Raw genomic sequence first — 17,653 nt, 5'->3', positions numbered from 1 at the left:
AGCGTTATTATTATCAGCGGCAAAAAAAAAGTTTAGGAAGTCCTTGAAAACTACACACTATAGTGTCTCATGCAGCCACCACAGTATAGTTTATGGGATCTACCTCGAGGATAACGGATTATATTAGGCAGAACCGAGAAATTGAACGATGAAACTGTTGATGGTGTAGGCGTATAACGTCGAGATTGAGACGGAAAGATGAATGTATCAATTGCGCAGGCATGCCCATGTCTGTATCCATGAGATGAATAGGAGTAAATTTCTGTTTGTCGTGTGGTCTGTAGAGCAGATAACTGAATTTGTTGAGAACAGCCACGGATGATCGGTGCCGTTCAGTTCGGGAGAAACGGTAGCGGATGATGACTGAGTGTACAATAGTCAACTGCATGGCTTAAAGGCCAACTCCGGCGATTTTTCGAGGTTGATGAATCTCAATGAGATTATGCGGTATACGTTCATTTTCATGCCAAAATATTCATGCCAAATCACAGTTTTGAGAGTTTTGCAGATTCGTTTAAAATGAATGTTATAGTTTGCTTCCAAACGCCCACTTTGCGTGCCAGAATTAACCGCGAAATTGTGTGTGTGTGTGTGTGTGTGTGTGTGTGTGTGTGCGTGCGTGCGTGCGTGCGTGTGCGCATGTACGTGTGTGTGTGTGTGTGTGTGTGTGTGTGTGATTTTTGCTAGCGACGGAAGTAACTGAACTGATGTACAACTTGTTCCGTTTGGCCCGGCAATTAGTCTGGGCAGACGCCATTGTGCGTAAGGCGGTCTACTAGGGAGGCTTTCAACCCCATCGGCGCCTAGTCTGCAAGACGCTGTCCTGTACATGTTCCAGAAAGCAGTTGGGTCTCAACGAAAACTTCGCGAGACAAGCCTTGTGTTGAACGGGCTCGAACAGCGTGTGTATACGGCGCCACTGCGGCGGGTCTCATTAAGTCAACCTCTTCACTCGGCTTTTGTCATCTACGCGAGGCCATCTTAACGCACCGACAGCCCGGAAGCGGGGGAACGCGTCGAAGAAGCCGTTCACAGGGATCGATCGCTTGGACTGCCTGAAGCTGAAAGCAGCATGGACCGCTGCTGATGTTCGGGTTAGCGGCCATCTCCCCGGAGGAGCTCAACCTTCCCTCTCCGGACTCCTCGCCCTGCGGCGCCTTCAAGGCGGGGGCCGGGTGCGTCATTGTGTGGTGCGCTCGTGCTCCCATTGGACCACTGAGACTTCGTTGCCTGATTTGTGGCGAGAGAGCTTACCGCCGCCTTCTTCGGATCTCGGTGTAAAGGAGACGGTGGGATATAAAAGCCGAAGTATTTTTGTGGAACCCTGTGCGGAATCATTTGAGAATTCATGAACTGAATCTCTGTTGTACATATTGCGGGATCTTCTGGATCTATGTAAATTTCCTATCTTTCTTCTATAATGTAAATAAATCTTCGTTCTACCTCTCTTACGAACGCGCCTCCTCACTGGCGAAGATCAGATATATGCGGACGACGGCGGGGAGCCAGATACCTCAAAGAAGCCCGCCGTTCCCGCCATCTACTTCCTACCCTAACACACTGCAGCGTCTGCTTGTGTGCTATGGATTGTGTGGGTTTGGCCGGCTTTTTCTTGGTTGAGCGTGCGATTTCCTTATCCGTGTTTGTGGGCGTGCCATAGGTGGCAAGTTGTGTTGCGTTGTGGGTCGCACACGATCCGCCATTTATACATTGATCATAACAGCGTGTTTTAGCCGATCGCCGCAAGCACAATGGAGGCCCGGACACACCGTCCAGGCCGTCCATCTGGCGGCGTTATGCGCAACCAGGCACGTTCGGGCAAAATATGATGTAAGCGCACTCAGCTGGGTTTTGGTAGTTTTTTGTCAATTAAAAATTATCTTCGAATTTGTTGAGCATTTCAGCTATATATCGGGTGCATGACAAGAGTGTCTCAAAAGCCCCCTTTTCCTGACATGGTTTTTAAATCGCCGAGGTTGACCTTTAAGGCACCGGTAAATGGATATCTCCGGAGTCCTTCCTCCCACATACACTATCCGCGTCAAATATGTCCATTTGCGGTCTTCCAGATATCTGTATACGCTTGCGTGAACGGCATGGAACGATGCATTCTCCGCGCAACTGATTCTCGCGTTGATTGTGTCGCATAGTGATGTCCGCATTCCCATGTTTATGCATTCATTTGTTAGAAATTGGGTGGATGTCATTGCGTGAAAGTCAAGGAGATTATAGTGGAATTGAACCCTCCGTATTTTCTTTCGTTTTTTGTCTCTTTCGTTAGCTCTAACCCGATGGCTCGTTTGAAGCCTTTTTTACCGTGGTTAAATTTAAAGCGCCGGTGATGGCCGTCGTCTTGTGTAAGCCTTCTCCATTTGAGGCGATGTCTATATATAATATGCTCCTCGATTGTTAATTTGCCCTTTGCGCTGGTGTTGCGGGCTATGCATGTCCCGTTCTTGACATGAAAAAAAAAAGTCATTTGCACGTATCGGCAGAAGTCGTTTGGTTCTTATCGGAATGGCTGCTGAGGAGCTGTCGTGCAGACGATTTGCTTGCGCTTCAGTCTCCCTAAGTTCTTTTTTTCAGTATATGTGTACACGGATGACGTGGATAGATTGACAATTAATACATTCATTGTCGTTTGCATACCTATGAACATATGCGCTCACAGCTTTGTGTTCTTTGGTAAATCGTGACTTTCGAAGCGGCGCGCATGTTTACCTGCGGAGGTGCAAGAACAACAGAGTATCAGATAATCGAGGAACCGTATAGAATATATGTGCCGATCACAAGGGCAAGGCGATAGAGTGGTTGTTCGATATATGCTTTCCTGCGCCCTCGGGCCATTCTCGAACGTGACCAAAGTCGGCGAAGAAGCACGGCGCTTTACGCTGGGGCCGCCGACGGGCCATGACCATATTGGATTTCTCTCGCCCTTGCTGCTCCTTGTAGCGTCCTCGACCCACACGCCTCGGCGCATCCGTGTTTTGAGCCTGTTGTTCGCCATAACAAGCAAGGCAAGAACCGTGTAGTCGCCATAGCGATGCCATCTTGAAAGGCCGGGCGTGACCCGACTCAGAACAAAGATGTGTCGCCTCTCTAAAGTAGTTGTTTCTTTCGTTTCTTGGTTCATTTCCAGGTTTCTCCTTTTGACATGTCGCCTTAGAAGACGACATTAACGAAGTGCGCGCGGGGCACTGGCGCTGTGGCACGAGCGCGAGCCTGGCGTCGAACGCTGGCCAGGAGTGACTCCAACGCCTGGGCTACGCTTTTGAACTTGTTCACGTTTCCTGTCCTTTAATAAATCGTCTACAGTCACAAGCGGCTGTACAGACGTAACAGTTGGCGACGAGGAAGACTGGATCGACTCATCGGCACTCCACCGACGTCAAGGAAATAACATGGCGACGCCCGACTTCGGTCGGCTACCCGAATTCAGCGGCAGCCCCAGCTCCTGGAGATCCTGGTATGGGAGGCTACAGTTCTTCTTCGAGGCTAACGAGATTACGGACGCATCGAAGAAACGTGCTCATCTGCTAACGCTGTGCGGGGAACAGACTTATGACATCGTCTGCGCCCTCGTTCAACCCAAGCAGCCCAACCAAGTGAGCTACGAGGACATAGTCAAGATGCTCAAGGCTCACTTCGATCCACAACCGTCTGAGGTCTTCTGCAGGGCACGATTCCAGCGACGTGACCAAAAGCACGACGAAACGGTCAGTGATTACGTCACGGCGCTCAAGAAGCTAGCAGCAGATTGCAATTTCGGGACAAGCGCAGACACTGCAGCGAATCCGACAATGCTGCCTATGGACGTCATGCTGCGTGATCGTTTCGTTTGCGGTCTTCGGAACGAGCAGGTCCAGCAACGGCTCTTCGCAGAAAAGGACTTGACGTTCAAGAAAGCTTTCGACCTTGCACTGCGAGCTGAAAACGCCATCGAAGACCAGAAACGCGTGAAAACCGAATTTAAAGAGTTTCACGAATCCTGCATAAGCACATGCAAGATAGACAACCAAGGTCACTCTAGTGCCTCTGCCCAAAAGAAGAAACAACGCTGTTGGCGTTGTAACGCGCTACATAATCCGGACACTTGCAAGTTCCAGACAGTCTCCTGCAACTACTGCAAGAAACGCGGACACATTGAAAAAGCCTGTCTGAAAAAGCGGAAAGAAGCAAAAACGAGCAACAGCATCGAATATCCCCAACAAGGAACTTCGACAGCTGCCTCAGCACCAGTGTCGACTCAGCAGGACTCATCAGACGTGGCCCTTTACGAGCTCAACACCGTAACCAACGCGTTCAGCACACAGAAGGTCATGACTCGGCTACGCGTACATGGCAAGTTCTTGGATTTTGAAGTCGACTCGGGTGCAGCCTGCACACTCATCAGTGAAGTCACGTTCAAAGCTACGTGGACAGATGATCGACCACGGCTTCAGACCGACAACATGCTCCTACGCACATGGTCAGGACAGTCTCTTCGAGTTCTCGGATGTGCAACGGTGATTGTTACGCACGGAAACAAAACCATGACACTACCACTTGTTGTCATCAAGGGAGCAGGTTGTAACCTCCTTGGACGAAACTGGTTTCCTCACCTGGGTATACAGATCACGGGCATCAATGATGTATCCGGCGATGAACTTGTTTCGAAGCTTCTCGACAAGTACCAATCTGTATTCGACGAGGACATATCAGGACACATCGGTCCAGCGGTACAACTAGACCTCGTGGAAGGAGCGAAACCAAAGTTCCTAAAAGCACGGCCGGTTCCTTTCGCGCTCCGGTCAGCTGTAGAAGCAGAATTGGATCGACTGCAAAGTCAAGGCATAATCGAGCCAGCACAGCATTCGGATTGGGCAACGCCTCTCGTACTGGTTCGAAAGAAGAATGGCTCGTTGCGAATATGCGGCGACTACCGTTGCACAGTGAACCAGGTATCAAAGAAGGCAGACTACCCACTTCCCTCAACTGATGAAGTGCTCAGCCACTTGAGGGGAGGCAAGGTCTTCAGCACCCTGGATTTAGCACAAGCGTACCAGCAACTTCACGTGACGCCAGAGACAGCAGAGATATTGACCCTGAACACGCTGAAGGGACTATACAGGGTCAAGAGATTGCCTTTCGGAATTTCTGCAGCCCCAGCCATTTTTCAACGTTTTATGGAGACAATGCTGTCAGGCATCACAGGCGTGTGCGCATACCTAGATGACGTGATCATCAGTGGGAAAGACGCCACGGAACACGCCGAGAGACTGGAAGAAGTGCTGAAGAGGCTACGAAACTACAATCTGCGCCTCGGAAAAAACAAGTGCTGCTTTGCGGTGCGACAAGTTTTCTTTCTGGGACACCGAATCGACGAGACAGGCGTCCACACAAACGAAGAGAAAGTTCGAGCCATAACGGACGCTCCAGCACCAAACTGCAAACAAGCGCTTCAATCATTTCTCGGAATGCTGGCTTTCTACGACAGATTCTTGAAGAACAGGGCAACAGTTGCCAGCTGCCTATACCAGCTTCTTCAGAAGGACGCCACGTGGAGATGGGAGACAAAGCATCAAGAAGCCTTTGACAAGCTTAAGGCATTGCTGCTCAGTCAGACCGTACTGGCACACTACGACGAACAGAAGGAGCTTCTTGTCTCTTGTGATGCTTCACCATATGGCATAGGAGCTGTTCTGTCTCAACGTGATGACCAGGATAGAGAGGCGCCAATCGCTTTTGCATCTCGGACGCTAGGGCCGGCAGAACGCAAATATGCTCAATTGGACAGAGAAGGCCTTGCTGTGGTGTTTGCAGCCCACAAGTTCCACAAGTATATTGCGGGAAGAAAGGTGACTTTCGTCACTGACCACCAACCACTGCTCGGCATACTGGGTCCACAAAAGCCAACGGCTCAAGTCCTTTCTCCACGGATGACCAGATGGTGCATCAAGTTATCGGCGTATGACTACAGCATAATCTACAGGCGTGGCAAGAACCATCAAAACGCGGATGCGTTGAGCCGTTTGCCATTACAAGAACGTCTCGATGAACCCTGGCCTCCAGGTGACGTACTATTGTTCGAAGCGTTATCGAGACCTCCGTTGACTGCTGCCGAGATAGCACGCCTGACACAACAAGACAGCATCATGCAGAGGTTGTACAAGGCAGTGCAGGATGGTACAGTGGAGAAACTCACTGGAGATGAGTTTGCTCCTTACCGACGACGAGCGACCGCACTAGCACTACAGCGCGAGTGCATCACACTTGGATCCCGAGTGATCATACCGAGCTCAGCACGATCCCGTGTTCTGGCACTTCTGCATGCGGGTCACAGAGGCATGGTAGCCATGAAGAAGTGCGCAAGGAGCTACGTATGGTGGCCCGGAATGGACAAGGTGATCGAGGAAACGGTGCGACAGTGCCGTGAATGCCAAGCAACGCAAAAGAGCCCACCCAAAGCTCCTATTCCTACGTGGGACCGTCCCCAGACAGCATGGAACACGGTGCACGTTGACTTCGCGGGGCCACTACTCGGACGCACCTACTTAGTTGTTGTGGACGCATACACAAAGTGGGTGGAAGTCCGGCACGTGACACAAGCAACATCCGCGGCTGTAATCGACGTGCTCCGAAGCCTCTTTGCAACGTTCGGCATTCCCCGAAAGGTCATCTCCGACAACGGAAAAGCATTCATCTCCAACGAGATCAAGCAGTTCTATGCGTCGAACGGCATACAGGCTGCAACCTCACCAGCATATCATCCGGCAACAAACGGCCAGGCAGAACGCTATGTGGCGGAGCTGAAAAGAGCGCTGTTGAAAGATGCAGACAAGTCCATACAGTGCCGACTTGCAAGATTTCTGTATCGGCAGCACACGACAATACACACTACCACAGGTATGACACCGGCGAGAGCGATGTTCGGACGAGAATTGCTCTGCCCTCTCGATCTTCTTAAGCGGGAGACGGATAAGCGAAGTCCTGAGAGCCAGGAGGCATTGCAAAAATCACGCCGCTTCGCTATAGGGGATAGAGTGCTTATCCGGCAGTTTTTGAAAAAGCCAGATTGGATTGAAGGCGAAATACTGCGCCGCGTCGGACCACGATCCTGGCTTGTAAAAAGCGACCAAGGAAAGGTTCGGCGTCACCTCAATCACATGAGGAAAACGAGTCAGACCAGACAAACAACCCAATCGCGGACAGATTGGAGCGCAGCTGACGATCTCTTGGACGCAACGCCAGAAGAGACGCCATCGAGCTCAGCTGCTCAACCGCCTGAATCGCCCGAGATGCAAGATCACACTCCCTCGCAACCGTCGACGTCACAGGCAGTGGCCACTCGGCAACTGCGACCACCAGAGGTTAGGCGACCTCCAGACCGCTATGGAGACTTCGTCTAAGGGAGGAAGAGTGACATGTCGCCTTAGAAGACGACATTAACGAAGTGCGCGCGGGGCACTGGCGCTGTGGCACGAGCGCGAGCCTGGCGTCGAACGCTGGCCAGGAGTGACTCCAACGCCTGGGCTACGCTTTTGAACTTGTTCACGTTTCCTGTCCTTTAATAAATCGTCTACAGTCACAAGCGGCTGTACAAAGTCGGCGAAGAAGCACGGCGCTTTACGCTGGGGCCGCCGACGGGCCATGACCATATTGGATTTCTCTCGCCCTTGCTGCTCCTTGTAGCGTCCTCGACCCACACGCCTCGGCGCATCCGTGTTTTGAGCCTGTTGTTCGCCATAACAAGCAAGGCAAGAACCGTGTAGTCGCCATAGCGATGCCATCTTGAAAGGCCGGGCGTGACCCGACTCAGAACAAAGATGTGTCGCCTCTCTAAAGTAGTTGTTTCTTTCGTTTCTTGGTTCATTTCCAGGTTTCTCCTTTCGTCGTGATAGCCATCGATGGCGCACTTTCGTTGTGAAAGTACGTCTCTCTCCGAGAGCAAGCGTACGTGACGTACACGTGGAGTACAGCGTCGGGGCTTCTTTCTGGTACTTTGTACACAAGGACACGTTGCACCCACAGCTGCTGCCCCTTGTTTTCTGCGTTCCTCATCTCAGTCGCCTGTACAGGCTGCTCCCATCTTTAGTTCCGGGTCTTCCCTCGCCCGGACGAGTCATCGCGGTGGTCTCCTTCCGGTGACAGTTTGTTGTTCGGCGTGTGCCAACTATAGCCGTGCTCGCCCTGGTTTTCCGGTCGCGATGTCCCTTTGTGACCGCGCATGGAGCGAAGAGTGGTGATGTCAAGGGATTACAGACCATCGCACTGTATATCTGCATGCATTAGCGCGTTACTCTTCTCAGTGAACACTGCGCAAAGGACGAGTTGCTAGACCCGTAGTGGTGTGCACTACATTCCACGACACGGCCAGCTGTATTTCGTATCTGCCGAACACAGAACGCTTTCAAAAGGTTTCTTACCGGTTTTGGAAATCGCTGAGATGTCTCACTGCTCGCCCTAAGCTTTTTCTCTGGATTTACGCCACTGCTATTGTGCAACGTTAGAACATGCATGCCGCTATTTTCTGTGTTGTGGTATTTCAAATGCATTGCTCTAGAATCCTGTTGCTGCGCGCAAGGGGGCATGCGCAGCGCAGATTTTCGTATTATAAACTTCGAATGCACGTAACCTTAGTCGCAGTCGTGTTAGCGTGGAATGCTCGGCAGGGAACGCTCGGCGTCTCCGCAACGTGACGTACGCTTCCGGCAGCCGTGTCACTTGGCATCGCAAATGAATTCGAGGTTAGCGGTGTACGCTATGCTGTGGCCTTGTACGGGCAGGCCCACCCGACGTTGTACCATGCGTCCGTCGGCAAGCAGAACGTTCTCTTTCCGTCGGCCCCGAAAGATCGTGATCCGATTGCCGCTCTGCGTATCGCAGCGGCAACGATTGATTGACGCGATCCTCCCGTACCTCTCATTTCCTACCGTGGTGTTGTGGGACAATTGTATGCGCCCGGCTAGTTTGGCCCGCAAGCAGCACACTTCCTGTGTATGACGAGGGGAGGGTGGTGGCTTATACACGGCCATGCATATGCGTCGCTCTGTCTGCGCAGGCGTCACACTTCAGACAGGATGCGTCTAGGGGGTGGGGGGGAGAGTAAAAGAGCAGGCATAGAAAAAAGTGGCGACGGAAGTGATCGTGGCTCATCCTTGACGGGGCCGACAGTCTGTGAAGAAGATGCGGCGACCTCGCATGGTACGTGACTGGGCGTCGTCTTCGTCGCACGCTCAGGCTGTGTATACCACGGCCTCCTCTATTGACTATGGCTGTACAGTTTTGAAGGGAAGAAGAGAAGGCCATCGGCATCCAGCGCCGTTGGTTTCACAAGTACCGACGGAGTCGTCGTCTTCAATCGTGACGAGGTCCTTTCTTTATTTTTGTGCAGGACCATCGTGCGGCCATGTGTCTAGTCGTCCTGTGTGCTGTTTTGCCGATGGCTAAAAACAGACGGCAGAAAAAGCGAAACCCGTGTGTTCTGATCCTATCTGCATGCCTTCTTCCGGGTGGATGACCCTGCTGCAATTAACGCCTTCCCTTCTTTTTTTTTTCTTTCATAAATTCCTATATGCGTTATGCAAGTCTAGTTCTGAAACTCGGGAGTTCGTTGTTTGCCAACCGATGCAGGGTGAAATGTCTACGTGTTGGTTTGTATACCCCTTTTCATATCAACTTGTCCACTTAGATGTCGCTGTGCGACACTTAAGTCACTTGAGGTAGCTTAGCTGAAAATCTGTTTCGATGGGAGGCGGAAAGGGACGCGGAAGGTTTTGTGCCTTCATCTATGAATTGGCGCGTGTTCGTAGGTGAGCGCATATAATATTGTCACGACGCAGACACAGCAGGAGTTCGATATAGAAGAGCCCACTTTAATTAAAATGAAAGGCGCTCGTAAAGAGGACCGGGCAAGAGCTTCGTCTTCTTCTCTGGCTGTGCGAGCTCTCCTCTGCAGGTTGAATGCGGCATTTGCCTCCCTCCAGGAAGAGCATCGACCCGATGCTCGGCTACAGAATACGTGGTGTATGTAGTTGACGTATTACGCAACTGGCTCACTGCAATATGGCTTCATCCGCACAACGTGTACGATTTCAGATTTTTGAGCTCGCGAGGAACTGTCAGGGATGGCCTCATAATTCACGTCACTTAGGCGCCGTATAACATTGTAGGGACCAAAGTACTTCTTCAATAACTTCTCACAAAGGCCGCGTCGGCGAATAGGGCTCCAGACCCACACTTTCTCGCCTGGTTGATAAGTGACGTATCGGTGTCGCAGGTTATAACGTTGTGCGTCGTAACTCTGCTGTCGGGCGATTCGCACGCGTGCTAGCTGCCGTGCCTCTTCAGCTCGTTGGGTAAAGGCTTGAACATCCGTGTGTGTATCCTCGCAGTCGTGCAGCAGCATGGCATCAAGCATTGTCGTCACTTCACGGCCATAAAGAAGACTAAATGGCGTGCTCCGTGTAGTTTCCTGCTGCGCCGTATTATAAGCAAACGTCACGTATGGTAGAACGTCGTCCCAATTTTTATGATCCACGTCGATGTACATACTAAGCATATCAGCAATTGTCTTGTTGAGGCGTTCGGTTAAGCCGTTGGTTTGTGGGTGGTAGGAGGTAGTTTTTCGATGCGCTGTTCCACTCAACTCAAGAACTGACTTGAGGAGCATGGCCGTGAAAGCGGTACCTCTGTCTGTTATTATAATTCTAGGAGCACCATGCCTCAGAACGATATTTTCAATGAAAAATCGTGCCGCTTCTACTGCGGTTCCACTTGATAAAGCCTTTGTTTCTGCGTACCGAATAAGATAGTCCGTAGCGACAATTACCCACTTATTTCCAGTATGCGAAGTCGGAAATGGTCCAAGGAGATCCATTCCGATTTGTGCAAAAGGCATAGTGGGCACTTGAACTGGTTGCATCCGGCTGGTTTTAAAGGTGGCGATTTTCGTCGTTGACAATCAAGACACGTGCGGACGTAATGCTTTACAGTGCCTGGAAGCTTCGGCCAGTAGTACTTTTGTTGGATTCTGGCCGATGTGCGCGTGTATCCGAGGTGGCCGGAGGTTGGCTCATCGTGGCAAGCGCTCAGGATCTCATCGCGAATGGATGTCGGGACGACAAGTAAGTGGGCATTTCCGCTGGGGGCAAAGTTCTTCTAGGACACCACTGCGCAAGCAGAATGATGGCAGGCTCCTTGCAAATATCTTGGGAACGCTTGTAGACTGGCCGTTAAGAAAATTAATAAGAGGGAGCAACTCACTGTCTTCTTTCTGCTTAGACGAAATGGTGACCGTGTCGACCACCCCTAAAAATGCCATGTCATCCTCTTCTGAGACATCATCTTGCTTTATAGGCGACCTGGATAAGCAATCAGCATCAGAGTGCTGTCGTCCCGACTTATAGACGACCGTCATATCGAATTCTTGTAGGCGTAAGCTCCAGCGCGCTAGCCGACCGGATGGGTCCTTCAAGTTGGTCAGCCAGCAAAGAGAGTGGTGGTCGCTGACTACGTGGAAGGGACGGCCGTAGAGGTATGGGCGAAACTTCAGAACTGCCCATACTACAGCAAGACATTCCTTTTCCGTTGTGGAATAATGGGACTCGGCACGGGAAAGCGTCCTACTTGCATATGCAATCACTCTCTCGGCTGAGTCTTGCCACTGGACGAGTACAGCGCCTAAACCTACGTTGCTGGCATCAGTGTGGATCATGGTTGGAACGTCCTCGTCAAAGTGAGCAAGCACAGGGGGTGTCTGCAGGTGCTGTCGTAGACCGTCAAATGCTGCTTGTTCCTCTTCGCCCCATAAAAATGGAACATCGTCTCTCGTTATGCGTGTTAAGGGCGACGCTATGTGCGAGAAATTGGCGATAAATCTGCGGTAGTAGGCGCAAAGGCCAAGAAAACGTCTTACGGCCTTCTTTTCTGTTGGCACCGGAAATTTTCGGACGGCGTCGATCTTGTCGGGGTCCGGACGAACACCTTCATGGCTCACCACATGTCCTAAGAATCGGAGTTCCTTGAAACCGAAATGACATTTCTCAGGTTTCAGCGATAAGCCAGCGGACCGTATTGCTCGAAATACTAATAGCAGCCATCTTAGATGTTCCTCGAATGTTGGTGAGAAAACAATGACGTCGTCGAGGTATACCAGACACGTCTGCCACTTAAGGCCTGATAGGACGGTATCCATCAGTCTCTGAAATGTTGCTGGGGCTGAGCACAATCCGAAGGGCAAGACTTTAAACTCGTAAAGCCCGTCAGGCGTAACAAAAGCAGTCTTTTCTCTGTCCCGCTCATCGACCTCGATTTGCCAATAACCGCTTTTCAGGTCCATCGACGAGAAGAAGCGTGCATGCTTCCGCCTTTCGGTGTTTGCGAAGGTGTCCGGGAACTTCCGCCGGAACTCGTCCCACGTTGACCACCCGCGATTCGTGAACCACGTGCGAGCCCCGTCTTGAAGAGGGAAATACACGTACCCCAACTTCTGTGCGGCGTTCCACCCGTTAACGTTGGCTGTGCGCTCGAACTCCTCAAGCCAGTCATCTGCGTCCTCATATGAGTTGCCATGGAAGTCCACAGGAGTTTTAGGGGTGAAAACAGTCACCTGTGTCGTGCTTGGGCTCGTCATGGTGGGGCAACTGCTTCCCGGCGCGGTCATGTTTTCCGTCCAGGGACCGAACTCTGGGCTCAGGCCTAACAGGCGGCGGCTGGCGCGGTGAACGGGTGTTTCGACGAGCGGAAGTCTTTGTGGACTAGATCCCGGGCTGTTGGAAGGTGTCCTGGACATGTACCCAGCTCCTCCACCAGTGTCACGACGCAGACACAGCAGCAGTTCGATATAGAATAGCTCACTTTAATTAAAATGAAAGGCGCTCGTAAAGAGGACCGGGCAAGAGCTTCGTCGTCTTCTCTGGCTGTGCGAGCTCTCCTCTGCAGGTTGAATGCGGCAATATGTTAAATACAAAAATGTCGAGTCGGTGTCGTCGATCCCTCAAGCCACGCATCCACTCCGGCTATGCGATGCCAAAAACGGCGCTCATGCCACGAGAAAAGCTTTACAGGCCACAGAAGACTTCTAAGAAGAAGAAGAGACGCCTAGCGATACAATCTTGAATTGAACCGTGACGTCACAGGCTCTGACGGTAATGCTCAATCATCCGTCGATGAACATAAATTACGTCGCTCTGCACAGGAGCCAGATGCCCGAAACACATTGGGACCTTCCACTGAGCCAACGTGACTGGAATGCGTAATAATTCATTCTGCAGCCGCGACGTCGCACCGACACAGTGGCATTTCGGCGTGGCATTGGGTCATAAAAACCTCCACCTTCGTTTTCTTCACGCATGAAGGAAACATGGGAGAGGGCATATCCAGCCGGTGCGCTACGTGAAAAGTGTGTAGTAAATGACATCATGGCGGCCATATTCACTGGGCACAATGGCGTGTTAAAGCTGGAAGAGGAAGGTCGCTGGAGGATACGAAAAACAAACACAGGTTTATGGCACTATTTACACATATTTACAGAAAAGAAAGGTTAGTGGTTTCACAAACCACGAGCGTGGTGGTTGAACTGTTACATAGTTCAGAGCGACGTCCAGCACTCTGCGGCGTCGTTTTAAGCCCTGTCGGGCTCCTCCTCTCCGAGTGGAACACCAATCACACACACACAACAGGTGAGGGGGACGAGCATGCATGGTCCACGTGAACGTCCAATATTTAGTCGTGAACACTGCACTGCAAGGTGGCGCCAGCAGGGCTCTTCCTCGTCGTGTGTGTGCCGCTAGTCGAGAGGTCCCACGGTCCTGACAGCATACCTCAAAAGGTCCGCCGATCGGTTCGCTCAATTATCGGGGTGTTTTGCGGTGGCCGCCGCGGTCTCTTTCAGGAAGATGCTTTCTTTGTTGTCCTCTCTGGAACTGTTTACGATGTCGTGGCGACACGACGTCTCATCCTCCGGCTAGCAGGGACAATGCCTGGCGGGCATAGGCAGTCGGCTACTTGATTGAGGATTAAAAGAGCGCCGCTCCCCCGTCAGCTCTGGCGCTGGTCACGCCAGCTTCCCCGTCGCCCGATGAGTCGCCGAGGGCATCAGTCACCGCTTCTGCTCGAAGAGACGACAAAAGGGTCCGTAGTTGAAAGTCAGGAACTCGCCTTCGCTTGTCACATGGTCTGTGTAATTACTCAAATCTTCGGCAGCGTCTGGCAGACTGGGTGCCGAAGGGATTGAGAGCCTCTCCAGTGGACCGGCTTACGCACCATGGCGTCTGCCCAGATGAATTTCCAGGCCAAACTTAACAGGCGGCGTTGCTATGGTTACGTGACGCGCAGTGTAGCTGGTCTTGCAGTAAGCGGCCGCGGCTGGTGGCGGCATGTGCGCCTCCGTAGGTCTCGTGCTGAGCCGTGGTGGACGATATCCGTGCTCTGTGCCGCGTTATTGCTAACGCAGTGTTCTCCTGGCTATTACTGCACTCCTAGCAACGTTTACAACACCTTTTGTCCACAACGGGGCCTCAACAGTGCGTAGAACGAGCGCATATCCATGTGTCGTGCGGCAGATGACGCGGATGAAGCCTTTGAAGTGTTCAGCGGAATTGCGTTGGGCACTATGACGAAGCGGAACGATGACCAACACCTTGCAGGTCAGTGACGGTTGTGCAGTGCTCCTACTTGTGACAACGGACGAAAGCGTTGTGTCCAGAAAGACGCAGTGAGGACCATATGCACATATTTAGTTTCGTGTTCGGTATGTGTACAGTATCAACTTGCATGTGCGTATTAAAACATCTTTTCTATTTCGCTTGTCATACTCGACCCCAACATTGTGATCTCATCGTTAGAGCAACCGCGTTCAAGTGTCACTTGCACCGTGCTCAAGGCCACCACGGTCGCAGAATGCTGACGCCGGTGAGTTTCACGCAGAACACGGGCACAGTGGCCGCGTCGACTGCGTGGCGGAATGCACCCGTAGAATAAGGCGCACGACCGATCGTGTTATCTGTACAGTGCGTGAATTAGTGACGCGAAAACACTTCCCGTTGTCAGTGCGTCTAGCGCGCGTTGTCTTGTACTTGCTTCGCGTTGTGATTTCGCCGAAGGTGTCGCGCTGGCCGAGAGTGTTTAGCCCCGTTCTATTGGTTTCGGATCGTAACGGCACGCGCGCTGCGCAGCCCACGTGCTTTCGGAGCGAGAGTCGCGCCCTCTGCTTTACATTCGTACGTAAATAAGAGAGGAGAACTTGCCCAGTCAATATGGCCGACTTCCGGCTTCACCACGGCTTCATAACGATTGACGTCAGGGACTCTCCTGAGTTGTTTCCTTTCTCCGTGGTTTCTGTCTTCCAATCATGAAGGCGTGCGTCACCCCGGAAGCAACGGTGGCATGGTTGCCAAACAGTATTCATTGTTCTGAAGTTTACAATTAATTCACCTTTGTTAATTGCTGCGGAACACATTGCGGTGCATTTGAATTGGTGCATTGTTATAGCGGTAACCTGACCAGAGAAGAGCCGCATGACGAGAATAACAAACGGGAATATAAGATACAAACGTAAGGAAGAATGAATGCGCAAAGAAGCCGAGTAGCGTTTTCCCCATTGTCCAGATAAAGTGAGGGAGTTCCGATGACGATCGCTCCTCGTTGTTGCAAACAGCAACACACAGAAAGAAATAGTTTGGCGAGGCCGGGGCAGCCTTGGCACCCCCGCTTGTGATTTCGCGGCCCTGACTCAGCGGCGGCTTGAAAACAAACGCGCACCGGAGACGGCGGCCTCGCGCAGCAGAAGAGCCACATTTTGCCGAGCCCAGTCGGCGGTAATGGTTGCGAAAGCCACGTGTATCGCCGATGCCTCCGCTGTTGCCTCCTCAGACGTAGAGGTGTCGGAAGGGCGGAGGGTGCGCGCGTTTCTCAAGAAACCTCGAGGCTAATATGGCCTCGTTCCGGTTTTGCTGTTTGCTTTCGAAAGGCCACGGTTTCTTTTTTTTTATCAGCTAAACTTGTGAAGCGAGAGGTGAGTTCCGGGGGGTTGGATCTTCACTTCAGTTCACGGTCTTCGGTGCTTCGAGGGGGGAAATGCTTATGTAAAATATTAAATATGTGGATTTATTTACAGTGAAGCTCATTAGGCTACCCTGTGGCGTTGTTCCTGTAGCAGCAACAAGCGTCACGCTGGTCACGCTACCAGAGGAGGGGGAAGATGTCTAAGCTAAAGAATAAAACGAAATGATAATGTCGCTGCTTCTAATGAAACTAAGCACTCTTTAGACTACCCTCACACGCACTAGCACACTTACAGCTTCACAGTCCAGCAGTTGTGAAACAACATGCAACATGCAACTGGCGAAGCAAAAAAAAAAAAAAGTGTGTCCAAAGCCACAACACAATTATAAGGCACAGTAGGAGTGGACTAGATTAATTCTAAATACCCAGAGCTCCTGAACACTAACCCAGCACATGTTTAGGGACGCTCGATTTCTTCCTAATAAAATGCAGTCCCTGTGTCCAGGAAGGGACTTTGCAGACTCCAACATAGCAGTGAAGCAACTTAGCCACTAAGCTACCACCGCAGGCCAAACTCGATAAAAACCAGCTGATAATGAAGCCAAGGACGTTATAGGGAACGTTAATTCTACTGCTTGAAATGTAGTGTAGTAATTCGGATATATAGATGTGAAAAAAGTAAAGTGGAGAAAAAGGCAACTTGCCTTTGGCATGTACCTGAACCTACAATCTTCGGATCTGAAGGTCGCAGGTTTAGTTCCTTCCAGCAGCAAGTTGTTTTTCTTTTGCGAATGTGCACTGCATCAGGAATTCAAATGTGAACCATGGTTTGTGTACTGCAGGAGTTTTCTGCAGAGTAACTTACCATTCTACTTGTGATGTCATACCTAAACCAAGAATTACTGCTTTAGTTTATCTGCAATCTATCTCATACTATAATGTCACTGTGTTTCTTCTTTTTTTTTCTCACTTTTATCTTATCAAAAAATCATTTCCTCAAAGCTGGGTGTATTGTATTAAATGGTGTATAGGCTCCACATAGACATACTCTGCTTCACCTTCGGTGTTGGCGTCAGATCTGCTTTTGAAATGCAGACATGTCAACCCAGTTTTCCACATTATCGAAACATCCTGTTATGCTGAGATTACCTTCACATTTATGGATTTATGGCATCCAGCCATGTCAGTTTCATTTTTAAATGCGAAGTATCTTATGGTGGGGGCTGTGTGCCTCCCTCACTTCAGTGGCATCCACATCCCCACAGCGCATGCACGTCCCGTCCACCTCTCTCTCCTTTCCTAAACTACCCTTTCTCTCACTCAAGTTGGGGGCGAAAGTAACAAGACGCTTCCTCAGTACACACGATCACTTCGAAGCCGTCGATCATCGGCCTTGCAGCGTTCCTCATTTACGTGAGACAGGTCACATCTGCTTTGGTTAGCACGAGATTACAGTCTATGTCCCTGGCGTGTATGTTGACCGGCATTTCAGCAATGCTGTAGTCATGGTCACTGGCACCATTGGTCACAGGCAGCCTTCACGGCAGTGGTCACCAGCATCAAGCGATGGTCACCGGCAGCATTAGTCAGGTAGAGCTTATGCGGGTGCTGTTCACCATCTCCCCGCTGCTTCCCATCCACACATGGTTCCCTTTAGCGGAACATGGCA

The 17,653-nt window shown here is 51.1% G+C and overlaps 1 protein-coding gene across 1 annotated transcript in view; it reads left to right on the top strand.

Moving 5' to 3' along the window:
- Nucleotides 1-17,653, top strand: part of LOC119179528 (rho GTPase-activating protein 17) — a 228,763-nt gene that overhangs the window by 109,919 nt on the left and 101,191 nt on the right. The gene's annotated exons all lie outside the window — the stretch shown is intronic.

Source organism: Rhipicephalus microplus, chromosome 7 (assembly GCF_043290135.1).
Source record: "Rhipicephalus microplus isolate Deutch F79 chromosome 7, USDA_Rmic, whole genome shotgun sequence".
NCBI classification, from domain to species: domain Eukaryota; kingdom Metazoa; phylum Arthropoda; class Arachnida; order Ixodida; family Ixodidae; genus Rhipicephalus; species Rhipicephalus microplus.
Note: the sequence above shows the minus strand (reverse complement) of the source record. Positions and strands in the feature narration are given on the sequence as shown.